Source organism: Panulirus ornatus, chromosome 13 (genome assembly GCF_036320965.1).
Source record: "Panulirus ornatus isolate Po-2019 chromosome 13, ASM3632096v1, whole genome shotgun sequence".
Classification (NCBI taxonomy): domain Eukaryota; kingdom Metazoa; phylum Arthropoda; class Malacostraca; order Decapoda; family Palinuridae; genus Panulirus; species Panulirus ornatus.
Genome location: NC_092236.1, coordinates 47,500,542 through 47,514,649, shown reverse-complemented (window position 1 = coordinate 47,514,649; position 14,108 = coordinate 47,500,542). Strand labels below are relative to the sequence as shown.

Sequence of the window (14,108 nt, the reverse complement as noted above, 5' to 3'; positions counted from 1 at the left end):
ATTAAAAAAAAAAACGAGAGGGGAGGATTTCCAGCCACCCGCTCCCTCCCCTTTTAGTCGCCTTCTACGACACGCAGGGAATATATACACACACAGACATATATACACGTGTGTATAATTCATAGTCTGCCCTTATTCATTCCCATCGCCACCCTGCCACACATGAAATGACAACCCTCTCCCCCTGCATGGGTGCGAGGTAGCACTAGGAAAAGACAACAAAGGCCACATTCGTTCACACTCAGTCTCTAGCTGTCATGTATAATGCACTGAAACCACAGCTCCCTTCCACATCCAGGCCCCACACAACTTTCCATGGTTTACCTCAGACGTTTCACATGCCCTGGTTCAATCCATTGACAGCATGTTGACCCCGGTATACCACATCGTTCCAATTCACTCTATTCCTTGCACGCCTTTCACCCTCCTGCATGTTCAGTCCCCAATCACTCAAAATCTTTTTCACTCCATCTTTCCACCTCCAATTTGGTCTCCCACTTCTCTTCATTCCCACCACCTCTGACACATATATCCTCTTTGTCAATCTTTCCTCACTCATTCTCTCCATGTGACCAAACCATTTCAAAACACCCTCTTCTGCTCTCTCAACCATACTCTTTTTATTACCACACATCTCTCTTACCCATTCATTACTTATCTGATCAAACCACCTCACACCACATATTGTCTTCAAACATCTCATTTCCAACACATCCACCCTCCTCCGCACAACTGTATCTACAGCCCATGCTTCGCAACCATATAACATTGTCGGAACCACTATTCCTTCAAACATACCCATTTTTGCTTTCCGAGATAATGTACTCGCCTTCCACAAATTTTTCAATGCTCCCAGAACTTTCGCCCCCTCCCCCACCCTATGACTCACTTCAGCTTCCATAATTCCATTTGCTGCCAAATCCACTCTCAGATACCTAAAACACTTCACTTCCTCCAGTTTTTCTCCATTCACTCTTACCTCCCAATTGACTCATCCCTCAACCCTACCGTACCTAATAACCTTGCTCTTATTCACATTTACTCTCAGCTTTCTTCTTTCACACACTTTACCAAACTCAGTCACCAGCTTCTGCAGTTTCTCACACGAATCAGCCACCGGTGCTTTATCATCAGCGAACAACAACTGACTCACTTCCCAAGTTCTCTCAACCACAACAGACTCCATACTTGCCCCTCTCTCCAAAACCCTTGCATTCACCTCCCTAACAACCCCATCCATAAACAAATTAAACAACCATGGAGACATCACACACCCCTGCCACAAACTAACATTCACTGAGACCCAATCACTTTCCTCTCTTCCTACTCGTACACATGCCTTACATCCTCAATAAAAACACATTCTGTACCACTTCTGAAGCCACAATGCTCTTCCACAATCTGATGCTCTGTGCATGCCTTCACCCTCTCAATCAATACCCTCCCATATAATTTCCCAAGAATACTAGACAAACTTATACCTCTTTAATTTGAGCACTCACCTTTATCCTCTTTGCCTTTGTACAATAGCATTATGCAAGCATTCCGGTAATCCTCAGGCACCTCACCATGAGTCATACATACATTAAATAACCTTACCAACCAGTCAACAACACAGTCACCCCCTATTTTAATAAATTCCACTGCAATACCACCCAAACCCGCTGCCTTGCCAGAGATACTCAAAAAACTAATACCTCTGTAATTTGAACACTCACCTTTATCCTATTTGCCTTTATACAAAGACACTATGCATGCATTCTACCGATTCTCAGGGACTTCACCGTGAACCATACATACACTGAATTTCTCATCAAACCAGTGAACAACAAAGTCACCCGCTTTTTTAATAAATTCCACTGCAATACCATCCAAGCCCTTGCTGGATTTCATCTTCCGCAAAGCTTTCACTACCTCTTCTCTGTTTATCAAACCATTCCCCCTGACTCTTATCACTTTGCACACCACCTCGACCAAAACACCCTATATATGCCACTCTATCATCAAACACAACAAACCTTCAAAATACTCACTCCATCTCCTCACTTCACCACTACTTGTTATTACCTCCCAATTAGCCCCCTTCACCAATGTTCCCATTTGTTCTTTTGTCTTGCACACTTTGTTTACCTCCTTCCAAAACATCTTTTCATTCTCCCTAAAATTTAACAACACTCTCTCACCCCAACTCTCATTTGCCCTCTTCTTCACCTCTTGCAATTTTCTCTTGACCTCCTGCCTCTTCCTTTTATACATTTCCCAGTCATTTGAACTATTTCCCTGCAAAAATCGTCCAAATGCCTCTCTCTTCTCTTTCACTAACAGTCTTACTTCTTCATCCTACCACTCAATACCCTTTCTAATCTGCCCACCTCCCACGCTTCTCATGCCACAAGAATCCCATTCCTTCCCCACTCCCTTTACATCATTTGCTCTCACCTTTTTCCATTCTGCACTCAATCTCTCCTGGTACTTCCTCACACAAGTCTCCTTTCCAGGCTCACTTACTCTCACAACTCTCTTCACCCCAACATTCTCTCTTATTTTCTGAAAATCTCTACAAATCTTCACCTTCGCCTCCAAAAGTCTCTCTTTCACACGCCTATCAATTAACACGTAATCCAATAATGCTCTCTGGCCATCTCTTCTACTTACATACATATACTTATATATATCTTTCTTTTTAAACCAAATGTTCCTAATCACCAGTCCTTTTTCAGCACACAAATATATATATACATATTTACTTATTTATTTATTTTGCTTTGTTGCTGTTTCCCGCGTTTGCGAGGTAGCGCAAGGAAACAGACAAAAGAAATGGCCCAACCCACCCCCATACACATGTATATACACACACGTCCACACACGCAAATATACATACCTACACATCTCAATGTACACATATATATACACACACAGACACATACATATATACCCATGCACACAATTCACACTGTCTGCCTCTATTCATTTCCATCGCTACCTCGCCACACATGGAATACCATCCCCCTCCCCCCTCGTGTGTGCGAGGTAGCGTTAGGAAAAGACAACAAAGGCCCCATTCATTCACACCCAGTCTCTAGCTGTCATGCAATAATGCCTGAAACCACAGCTCCCTTTCCACATCCAGGCCCCACACAACTTTCCATGGTTTACCCCAGACGCTTCACACGCCCTGATTCAATCCACTGACAGCACGTCAACCCCGGTATACCACATCGATCCAATTCACTCTATTCCTTGCCCGCCTTTCACCCTCCAGCATGTTCAGGCCCCGATCACTCAAAATCTTTTTCACTCCATCTTTCCACCTCCAATTTGGTCTCCCACTTCTCCTCGTTCCCTCCACCTCCGACACATACATCCTCTTGGTCAATCTTTCCTCACTCATTCTCTCAATGTGCCCAAACCATTTCAAAACACCCTCTTCTCCTCTCTCAACCACGCTCTTTTTATTTCCACACATCTCTCTTACCCTTACATTACTTACTCGATCAAACCACCTCACACCACACATTGTCCTCAAACATCTCATTTCCAGCACATCCACCCTCCTGCGCACAATTCTATCCATAGCCCACGCCTCGCAACCATACAACATTGTTGGAACCGCTATTCCTTCAAACATACCCATTTTTGCTTTCCGAGATAATGTTCTCGAATTCCAAATATTCTTCAAGGCTCCCAGGATTTTCGCCCCCTCCCCCACCCTATGATTCACTTCCGCTTCCATGGTTCCATCCGCTGCCAGATCCACTCCCAGATATCTAAAACACTTTACTTCCTCCAGTTTTTCTCCATTCAAACTCACCTCCCAATTGACTTGACCCTCAACCCTACTGTACCTAATAACCTTGCTCTTATTCATATTTACTCTTAACTTTCTTCTTTCACACACTTTACCAAACTCAGTCACCAGCTTCTGCAGTTTCTCACATGAATCAGCCACCAGCGCTGTATCATCAGCGAACAACAACTGACTCACTTCCCAAGCTCTCTCATCCACATCAGACTTCATACTTGCCCCTCTTTCCAAAACCTTTGCATTCACCTCCCTAACAACCCCATCCATAAACAAATTAAACAACCATGGAGACATCACACACCCCTGCCGCAAACCCAGAGTGGCAGATATAGGGTGTTTTGGTCGAGGTGGTGTGCAAAGTGAGAGGGTTAGGGATAATGATTTGGTAAACAGAGAAGAGGTAGTAAAAGCTTTGCGGAAGATGAAAGCCGGCAAGGCAGCAGGTTTGGATGGTATTGCAATGGAATCTATTAAAAAAGGGGGTGACTGTATTGTTGACTGGTTGGTAAGGTTATTTAATGTATGTATGACTCATGGTGAGGTGCCTGAGGATTGGCAGAATGCGTACATAGTGCCATTGTACAAAGGCAAAGGCGATAAGAGTGAGTGCTCAAATTACAGAGGTATAACTTTGTTGAGTATTCCTGGGAAATTATATGGGAGGGTATTGATTGAGAGGGTGAAGGCATGCACAGAGCATCAGATTGGGGAAGAGCAGTGTGGTTCCAGAAGTGGTAGAGGATGTGTGGATCAGTTTTTTGCTTTGAAGAATGTATGTGAGAAATACTTAGAAAAGCAAATGGATTTGTATGTAGCATTTATGGATCTGGAGAAGGTATATGATAGAGTTGATAGAGATGCTCTGTGGAAGGTATTAAGAATATATGGTGTGGGAGGCAAGTTGTTAGAAGCAGTGAAAAGTTTTTATCGAGGATGTAAAGCATGTGTACGTGTAGGAAGAGAGGAAAGTGATTGGTTCTCAGTGAATATATATATATACATATATATATATATATATATATATATATATATATATATATATATATATATATATATATATATATTTTTTTTTTTTTTTTTGGCTTTGTCGCTGTCTCCCGCGTTTGCGAGGTAGCGCAAGGAAACAGACGAAAGAAATGGCCCAACCCACCCCCATACACATGTATATACATACGTCCACACACGCAAAATATACATACCTACACAGCTTTCAATGGTTTACCCCAGACGCTTTACATGCCCCGATTCAATCGACTGACAGCACGTCAACCCCGGTATACCACATCGCTCCAATTCACTCTATTCCTTGCCCTCCTTTCACCCTCCTGCATGTTCAGGCCCCGATCACACAAAATCTTTTTCACTCCATCTTTCCACCTCCAATTTGGTCTCCCTCTTCTCCTTGTTCCCTCCACCTCCGACACATATATCCTCTTGGTCAATCTTTCCTCACTCATTCTCTCCATGTGCCCAAACCATTTCAAAACACCCTCTTCTGCTCTCTCAACCATGCTCTTTTTATTTCCACACATCTCTCTTACCCTTACGTTACTTACTCGGTCAAACCACCTCACACCACACATTGTCCTCAAACATCTCATTTCCAGCACATCCATCCTCCTGCGCACAACTCTATCCATAGCCCACGCCTCGCAACCATACAACATTGTTGGAACCACTATTCCTTCAAACATACTCATTTTTGCTTTCCGAGATAATGTTCTCGACTTCCACACATTCTTCAAGGCTCCCAGAATTTTCGCCCCCTCCCCCACCCTATGATCCACTTCCGCTTCCATGGTTCCATCCGCTGCCAGATCCACTCCCAGATATCTAAAACACTTCACTTCCTCCAGTTTTTCTCCATTCAAACTCACCTCCCAGTTGACTTGACCCTCAACCCTACTGTACCTAATAACCTTGCTCTTATTCACATTTACTCTTAACTTTCTTCTTTCACACACTTTACCAAACTCAGTCACCAGCTTCTGCAGTTTCTCACATGAATCAGCCACCAGCGCTGTATCATCAGCGAACAACAACTGACTCACTTCCCAAGCTCTCTCATCCCCAACAGACTTCATACTTGCCCCTCTTTCCAAAAACTCTTGCATTCACCTCCCTAACAACCCCATCCATAAACAAATTAAACAACCATGGAGACATCACACACCCCTGCCGCAAACCTACATTCACTGAGAACCAATCACTTTCCTCTCTTCCTACACGTACACATGCCTTACATCCTCGATAAAAACTTTTCACTGCTTCTAACAACTTGCCTCCCACACCATATATTTTTAATACCTTCCACAGAGCATCTCTATCAACTCTATCATATGCCTTCTCCAGATCCATAAATGCTACATACAAATCCATTTGCTTTTCTAAGTATTTCTCACATACATTCTTCAAAGCAAACACCTGATCCACACATCCTCTACCACTTCTGAAACCACACTGCTCTTCCCCTATCTGATGCTCTGTACATGCTTTCACCCTCTCAATCAATACCCTCCCATATAATTTACCACAAATACTCAACAAACTTATACCTCTGTAATTTGAGCACTCACTCTTATCCCCTTTGACTTTGTACAATGGCACTTTGCACGCATTCCGCCAATCCTCAGGCACCTCACCGTGAGTCATACATACATTAAATAACCTTACCAACCATATATATATATATATATATATATATATATATATATATATTATATTATTATTATACTTTGTCGCTGTCTCCCGCGTTTGCGAGGTAGCGCAAGGAAACAGACGAAAGAAATGGCCCAAACCCCCCCCATACACATGTATATACATACGTCGACACACGCAAATATACATACCTACACAGCTTTCCATGGTTTACCCCAGACGCTTCACATGCCCTGCTTCAATCCACTGACAGCACGTCAACCCCGGTATACCACATCGCTCCAATTCACTCTATTCCTTGCCCTCCTTTCACCCTCCTGCATGTTCAGGCCCCAATCACACAAAATCTTTTTCACTCCATCTTTCCACCTCCAATTTGGTCTCCCACTTCTCCTCGTTCCCTCCACCTCCGACACATATATCCTCTTGGTCAATCTTTCCTCACTCATCCTCTCCATGTGCCCAAACCACTTCAAAACACCCTCTTCTGCTCTCTCAACCACTCTCTTTTTATTTCCACACATCTCTCTTACCCTTACGTTACTCACTCGATCAAACCACCTCACACCACACATTGTCCTCAAACATCTCATTTCCAGCACATCCATCCTCCTGCGCACAACTCTATCCATAGCCCACGCCTCGCAACCATACACCATTGTTGGAACCACTATTCCTTCAAACATACTCATTTTTGCTTTCCGAGATAATGTTCTCGACTTCCACACATTCTTCAAGGCCCCCAGGATTTTGGCCCCCTCCCCCACCCTATGATCCACTTCCGCTTCCATGGTTTCATCCGCTGCCAGATCCACTCCCAGATATCTAAAACACTTCACTTCCTCCAGTTTTTCTCCATTCAAACTCACCTCCCAATTGACTTGACCCTCAACCCTACTGTACCTAATAACCTTGCTCTTATTCACATTTACTCTTAACTTTCTTCTTCCACACACTTTTCCAAACTCAGTCACCAGCTTCTGCAGTTTCTCACATGAATCAGCCACCAGCGCTGTATCATCAGCGAACAACAACTGACTCACTTCCCAAGCTCTCTCATCCCCAACATACTTCATACTTGCCCCTCTTTCCAAAACTCTTGCATTTACCTCCCTAACAACCCCATCCATAAACAAATTAAACAACCATGGAGACATCACACACCCCTGCCGCAAACCTACATTGACTGAGAACCAATCACTTTCCTCTCTTCCTACACGTACACATGCCTTACATCCTCGATAAAAACTTTTCACTGCTTCTAACAACTTGCCTCCCACACCATATATTCTTAATACCTTCCACAGAGCATCTCTATCAACTCTATCATATGCCTTCTCCAGATCCATAAATGCTACATACAAATCCATTTGCTTTTCTAAGTATTTCTCACATACATTCTTCAAAGCAAACACCTGATCCACACATCCTCTACCACTTCTGAAACCACACTGCTCTTCCCCAATCTGATGCTCTGTACATGCCTTCACCCTCTCAATCAGTACCCTCCCATATAATTTACCAGGAATACTCAACAAACTTATACCTCTGTAATTTGAGCACTCACTCTTATCCCCTTTGCCTTTGTACAATGGCACTATGCACGCATTCCGCCAATATATATATATATATATATATATATATGTATATATATATATATTTTCTTTTTTTTTTTTTTTTTTTTTTTTTTTTATACTTTGTCGCTGCCTCCCGCGCCCGCGAGGTAGCGCAAGGAAACAGACGAAAGAAATGGCCCAACCCCCCCCATACACATGTATATACATACGTCCACACACGCAAATATACATACCTACACAGCTTTCCATGGTTTACCCCAGACGCTTCACATGCCTTGATTCAATCCACTGACAGCACGTCAACCCCGGTATACCACATCGCTCCAATTCACTCTATTCCTTGCCCTCCTTTCACCCTCCTGCATGTTCAGGCCCCGATCACACAAAATCTTTTTCACTCCATCTTTCCACCTCCAATTTGGTCTCCCTCTTCTCCTTGCTCCCTCCACCTCCGATACATATATCCTCTTGGTCAATCTTTCCTCACTCATCCTCTCCATGTGCCCAAACCACTTCAAAACACCCTCTTCTGCTCTCTCAACCACGCTCTTTTTATTTCCACACATCTCTCTTACCCTTACGTTACTCACTCGATCAAACCACCTCACACCACACATTGTCCTCAAACATCTCATTTCCAGCACATCCATCCTCCTGCGCACAACACTATCCATAGCCCACGCCTCGCAACCATACAACATTGTTGGAACCACTATTCCTTCAAACATACCCATTTTTGCTTTCCGAGATAATGTTCTCGACTTCCAAACATTCTTCAAGGCCCCCAGAATTTTCACCCCCTCCCCCACCCTATGATCCACTTCCGCTTCCATGGTTCCATCCGCTGCCAGATCCACTCCCAGATATCTAAAACACTTCACTTCCTCCAGTTTTTCTCCATTCAAACTCACCTCCCAATTGACTTGACCCTCAACCCTACTGTACCTAATAACCTTGCTCTTATTCACATTTACTCTTAACTTTCTTCTTTCACACACTTTACCAAACTCAGTCACCAGCTTCTGCAGTTTCTCACATGAATCAGCCACCAGCGCTGTATCATCAGCGAACAACAACTGACTCACTTCCCAAGCTCTCTCATCCCCAACAGACTTCATACTTGCCCCTCTTTCCAAAACTCTTGCATTTACCTCCCTAACAACCCCATCCATAAACAAATTAAACAACCATGGAGACATCACACACCCCTGCCGCAAACCTACATTGACTGAGAACCAATCACTTTCCTCTCTTCCTACACGTACACATGCCTTACATCCTCGATAAAAACTTTTCACTGCTTCTAACAACTTTCCTCCCACACCATATACTCTTAATACCTTCCACAGAGCATCTCTATCAACTCTTATCATATGCCTTCTCCAGATCCATAAATGCTACATACAAATCCATTTGCTTTTCTAAGTATTTCTCACATACATTCTTTGCGGAAGATGAAAGCCGGCAAGGCAGCAGGTTTGGATGGTATTGCAGTGGAATTTATAAAAAAAGGGGGTGACTGTATTGTTGACTGGTTGGTAAGGTTATTTAATGTATGTATGACTCATGGTGACGTGCCTGAGGATTGGCGGAATGCGTGCATAGTGCCATTGTACAAAGGCAAAGGGGATAAGAGTGAGTGCTCAAATTACAGAGGTATAAGTTTGTTGAGTATTCCTGGTAAATTATATGGGAGGGTATTGATTGAGAGGGTGAAGGCATGTACAGAGCATCAGATTGGGGAGGAGCAGTGTGGTTTCAGAAGTGGTAGAGGATGTGTGGATCAGGTGTTTGCTTTGAAGAATATATATATATATATATATATATATATATATATATGTAGGTATGTATATTTGCGTGTGTGGACGTATGTATATACATGTGTATGGGGGGGGTTGGGCCATTTCTTTCGTCTGTTTCCTTGCGCTACCTCGCAAACGCGGGAGACAGCGACAAAGTATAATAAAAAAATAATAATAAATATATATATATATATTTTTTTTTTATTATACTTTGTCGCTGTCTCCCGCGTTTGCGAGGTAGCGATATATAATATATATATATATATATATATATATATATATATATATATATATATATATTTATATATATACATAGGGATAGATGCCATCATGATCATTACCCCCACTTATGTCCAGAGAGAGAAGTGCTTTTTGAACAGTTTGAAAAGAGAGTACAGGAAGGGACATAGGATTAGTACGATAATTATGGGGTGAAGGAATATTAAGAGTCATCCAAGGAAGAGCTAGAAGAAAAATGGGAACCAAAGAGAGTTGCTCTGTCTATGAGAGTTACAGCTATAGAATTATTAAAACAAAAAATTAAGGAAAAAGGTTATCGCATTTCCTTTGAATAGAGGATCTCATTGCCTCACTGATAACATAACAAAATGCTACTGCTTCTTTCATTTAATGAAGTGCACACAACTACACAACTTTTGATGGTATCTATAATTCTACAAACTCTGGCAAAAGGAAGATATATTTCCAATCATAGAACATGGATAAATGTAAAAGAAAACCCACATGCCTGATTTTCCAATTTCTAGATATGGTCCACAGAGAACAACAGTGTCATCTAAATTTGAAATGATACATTCTGTCTTGTTTCTGTGCTCTTGTAAACTTCCATGACATGTCATTCTAATGTTATGTAAATGAAACTTGAACAGAAAGTAACATAAAATGAAGCAAAGTATAAAATCCCATTCTTACAGAATCTAAGACATTTACAGAGAACTTTTAATTTACTGAGTTTCACCATTTACAGTATAAATACTTTTTTGAGCCCTTCATTTTCAATGGCCATACCCACTGGAGGCAAACCAACAATTTATGACCATACTCACAGTAGCTACATAAGGCAAATAGTTTTGGATACTGTGATTTTGACATGCAGTAGCATTGTAATGTTAAGGACAGAATAAGTGGCAGGGTATGATTTGGAGCAATATCAAATAAGGAGACAGAGGTGAGGGATATGAATATTTTAGAAATGTGGAGTTGAACATATAAAAAAAGGCAACATACCGAAAATCAACAAAACCTAATCATGTATCTCCAACTAGCTTATATCTACCTTATTCTTTAATAGAACCTGAAAACTATGATTCTTCTTGTTACAATCTCCCAGCCGTTCTTGGGCAATGTTTACATGCCTGTTGGTGCAGTGACTCACAAAGGCTTGCAAATGGTGACCACTTTTCAAATATCAAAAGGAAATTAGAATAAACTGAAATGCTCTAAATCACATTACAACTCACCCTAGTCTTTGAACACATTACCATTAGAAATAAAATCACACAGTATCCACAGATATTAATTCTGCATGGTTCAAGTAAATCAGCAATGCAAAACATAACAAATACTATAACAGATCCTTAACAATTGCTTCTCTAAACACAATCATTACCAATTCATTTGCTATATCACAAATTCTGATACCGAGCCTTAACAGTATATGAAGACAGTCCCTCATGGAAAGCTAAAGCTCCAGTATAGGGCCACCATAAAAATACCATGTTTTCAATAAAAACCATATCAATGGACTCTTCATTCTAACTAAAAATTACTTAGACCAAGGGAGCATGATTTGTTTCACTATTCTATCCCATAAAATATGATATATAGAGTATAATGGTCAAATAATGTGAGATGTACAACAGAAACACTAATTAAATCAAAAGAGCCTACGAAGACTTCAACTAACTCGCACAAGTAGCTTTATAGTCAGTATAATAAATAGTGGTGCTTGAAGTATACCAAAAACTTGAAATACACCACAAATACTGTCATCAATCAACAATTGGAAGAAGTAAAGCAAACACACATATGACTTCATGTGACATAAAAATATTCAAAATTTTCATTTAATATCAAAATCATTGCAAATTTAGGCTACTAAAGGAAGTTAGGTGAGGTTTTTATTGGGTATGTTAATGTTTAAGAGTGTTTCCCAATTCTTTTATCCTGCATTCCCCCTGATCATCATAGATCCCTTGTATCATTGTCTAATATCATAGCGTAAAATATAAAGCTCCAGGTCACATTCCCGTCTAAATTATTTCAGCTAAGTATGAGGAGATTTTTGACATGTATGTCCTCCAAAACCAAAAATCTTGTGGTGCCCCTGGGTTGGAATTTTACTCAAGGAATATTATGAACCAATGCCGATGACGAGAAATGAAATATTGTAATAATTATCATCCGCCAGTGTGCAAGTTCAAGCGATACTTCTAGAAGTCTGTGCATACATTCAACCACTGCGACAATTCAGATGATGAAAATCGCAGCTTGAAAGAAAAATGAAAAGAATCCTTACCTGACAGTCACAGATCTGATACATCTTTACCACTGCAATACAACGTATTTACGTAAACACATCCTATCCGATGCCCATAGAACGGGTTTCATCTCAGTGCAAAAAAATAAGTGATATAACATCAGGAAGAAGCAAATATACAGACCACACTTTCTACAGCAAATTAATTCTAATGACCAACCTCCTCGATAAAGTAAATCAAATATGCTTTCCATACAAATTCCTCAGAATTGCTGTTCCTCGAACTGTTGAAACAGGTCATGAGACACTCACCCAGTCACCGTGTTTACTATTTGCTGCGGCAGAGACGTGTACTACCCAGAGATGACACTCACTCCCCCTTCTGATGATGCATCAGCTGTCATAAACTCAGAGACGTCACTCGCTTCAGTTGCCACAAGGCAATTATATCACGTTTCATTGTTGGTGTCAAGCGTTAAAAGTGACATTAAACGGGAATAACATCCACATTAATCTAATGTCCTTTTTTTTTTCTGACGCGTTACAGATGAAATCTACCATCATCAACTACATTTCTAAATGTATAAAAAAAGAGCTGATTATAGTGTTTGTTTTACACGAATCACCTCCGCCTTGCTCATGGCCAACAGGGATGAAGATAATACGTACAAGAAGATGGAGCGTAAAGGGAATCAAATCATTGATAAATGAGCTATATTTGTCGAGTGCCGGTATATTAGAAACACTTGACTTGTTTGGGTATTGTTGAATAAAATCAAAATGAGAATCAAAATTGAAAGAAAAATATTGGAAACAACTTTTGTTAATAAGAACAAGGCTTTGCTCATAAGGATTGTTAAATTATGCTCAGAATGCTCTACTCTCAAAGTTCCAGCAGCCCTGGGATCGGCAACTTTTGACATCTCTTAAGATTTTACGTCAAAGTTCGTTTGTTTGAATGATTATGCTGTCTTTCTATTGATTAATGTAAAAGGAAAATCATTATATTAGGTACAAAGCGGTCATTTGGGAGATACGCTAAAAACATTTCAGTTGTTCTCTCATACATAAATATGTCTTGTTTAACACAGACATTGTTTAACACATATTTTACGCAATTTCAGTAATTGCTAGTAGATTCAACGAATGCACACTGTGTAGTATGGAAATTGTAATGTTCTTCGTTGGGGCTTTGATGTATATGTGATAAAATCAAATTTTCTTTAAACAATGAAATGCCTACTTTCCAATGCTATTTATAATTTCTTTAACCATTTCATTTCGGTCATTTACCTCTCGTTTAAACGCTTCAATCTATTCACACCAATAAATCTATCTTATCGCATTTATTTTTATTTTTCATTTTTTTCTTTTTTTGCTTTGTCGCTGTCTCCCGCGTTTGCGAGGTAGCGCAAGGAAACAGACGAAAGAAATGGCCCAACCCACCCCCATACACATGTATATACATACGTCCACACACGCAAATATACATACCTACACAGCTTTCCATGGTTTACCCCAGACGCTTCACATGCCCTGATTCAATCCACTGACAGCACGTCAACCCCGGTATACCACATCGATCCAATTCACTCTATTCCTTGCCCTCCTTTCATCCTCCTGCATGTTCAGGCCCCGATCACACAAAATCTTTTTCTCTCCATCTTTCCACCTCCAATTTGGTCTCCCACTTCTCGTTCCCTCCACCTCCGACACATATATCCTCTTTTTTTTCCTCACTCATTCTCTCCATATGCCCAAACCAT

At 40.9% G+C, this 14,108-nt stretch overlaps 1 protein-coding gene across 3 annotated transcripts in view; it reads right to left on the bottom strand.

Annotated features, from left to right (window-relative positions):
• The window catches only part of LOC139752842 (uncharacterized), a 134,266-nt gene extending 121,401 nt beyond the window's left edge, over positions 1–12,865 (bottom strand). The window contains exon 1 of one of the 3 annotated variants that reach the window (XM_071668796.1): positions 12,655–12,865. The gene's annotated coding sequence lies outside the window, so the exon portion shown is untranslated. Of the gene's footprint in view, positions 1–12,381; positions 12,529–12,562 lie in introns of those variants that run through there. The other 2 variants (XM_071668795.1, XM_071668797.1) reach the window with 2 other exon arrangements.
• Positions 12,866–14,108: the final 1,243 nt, after the last annotated feature.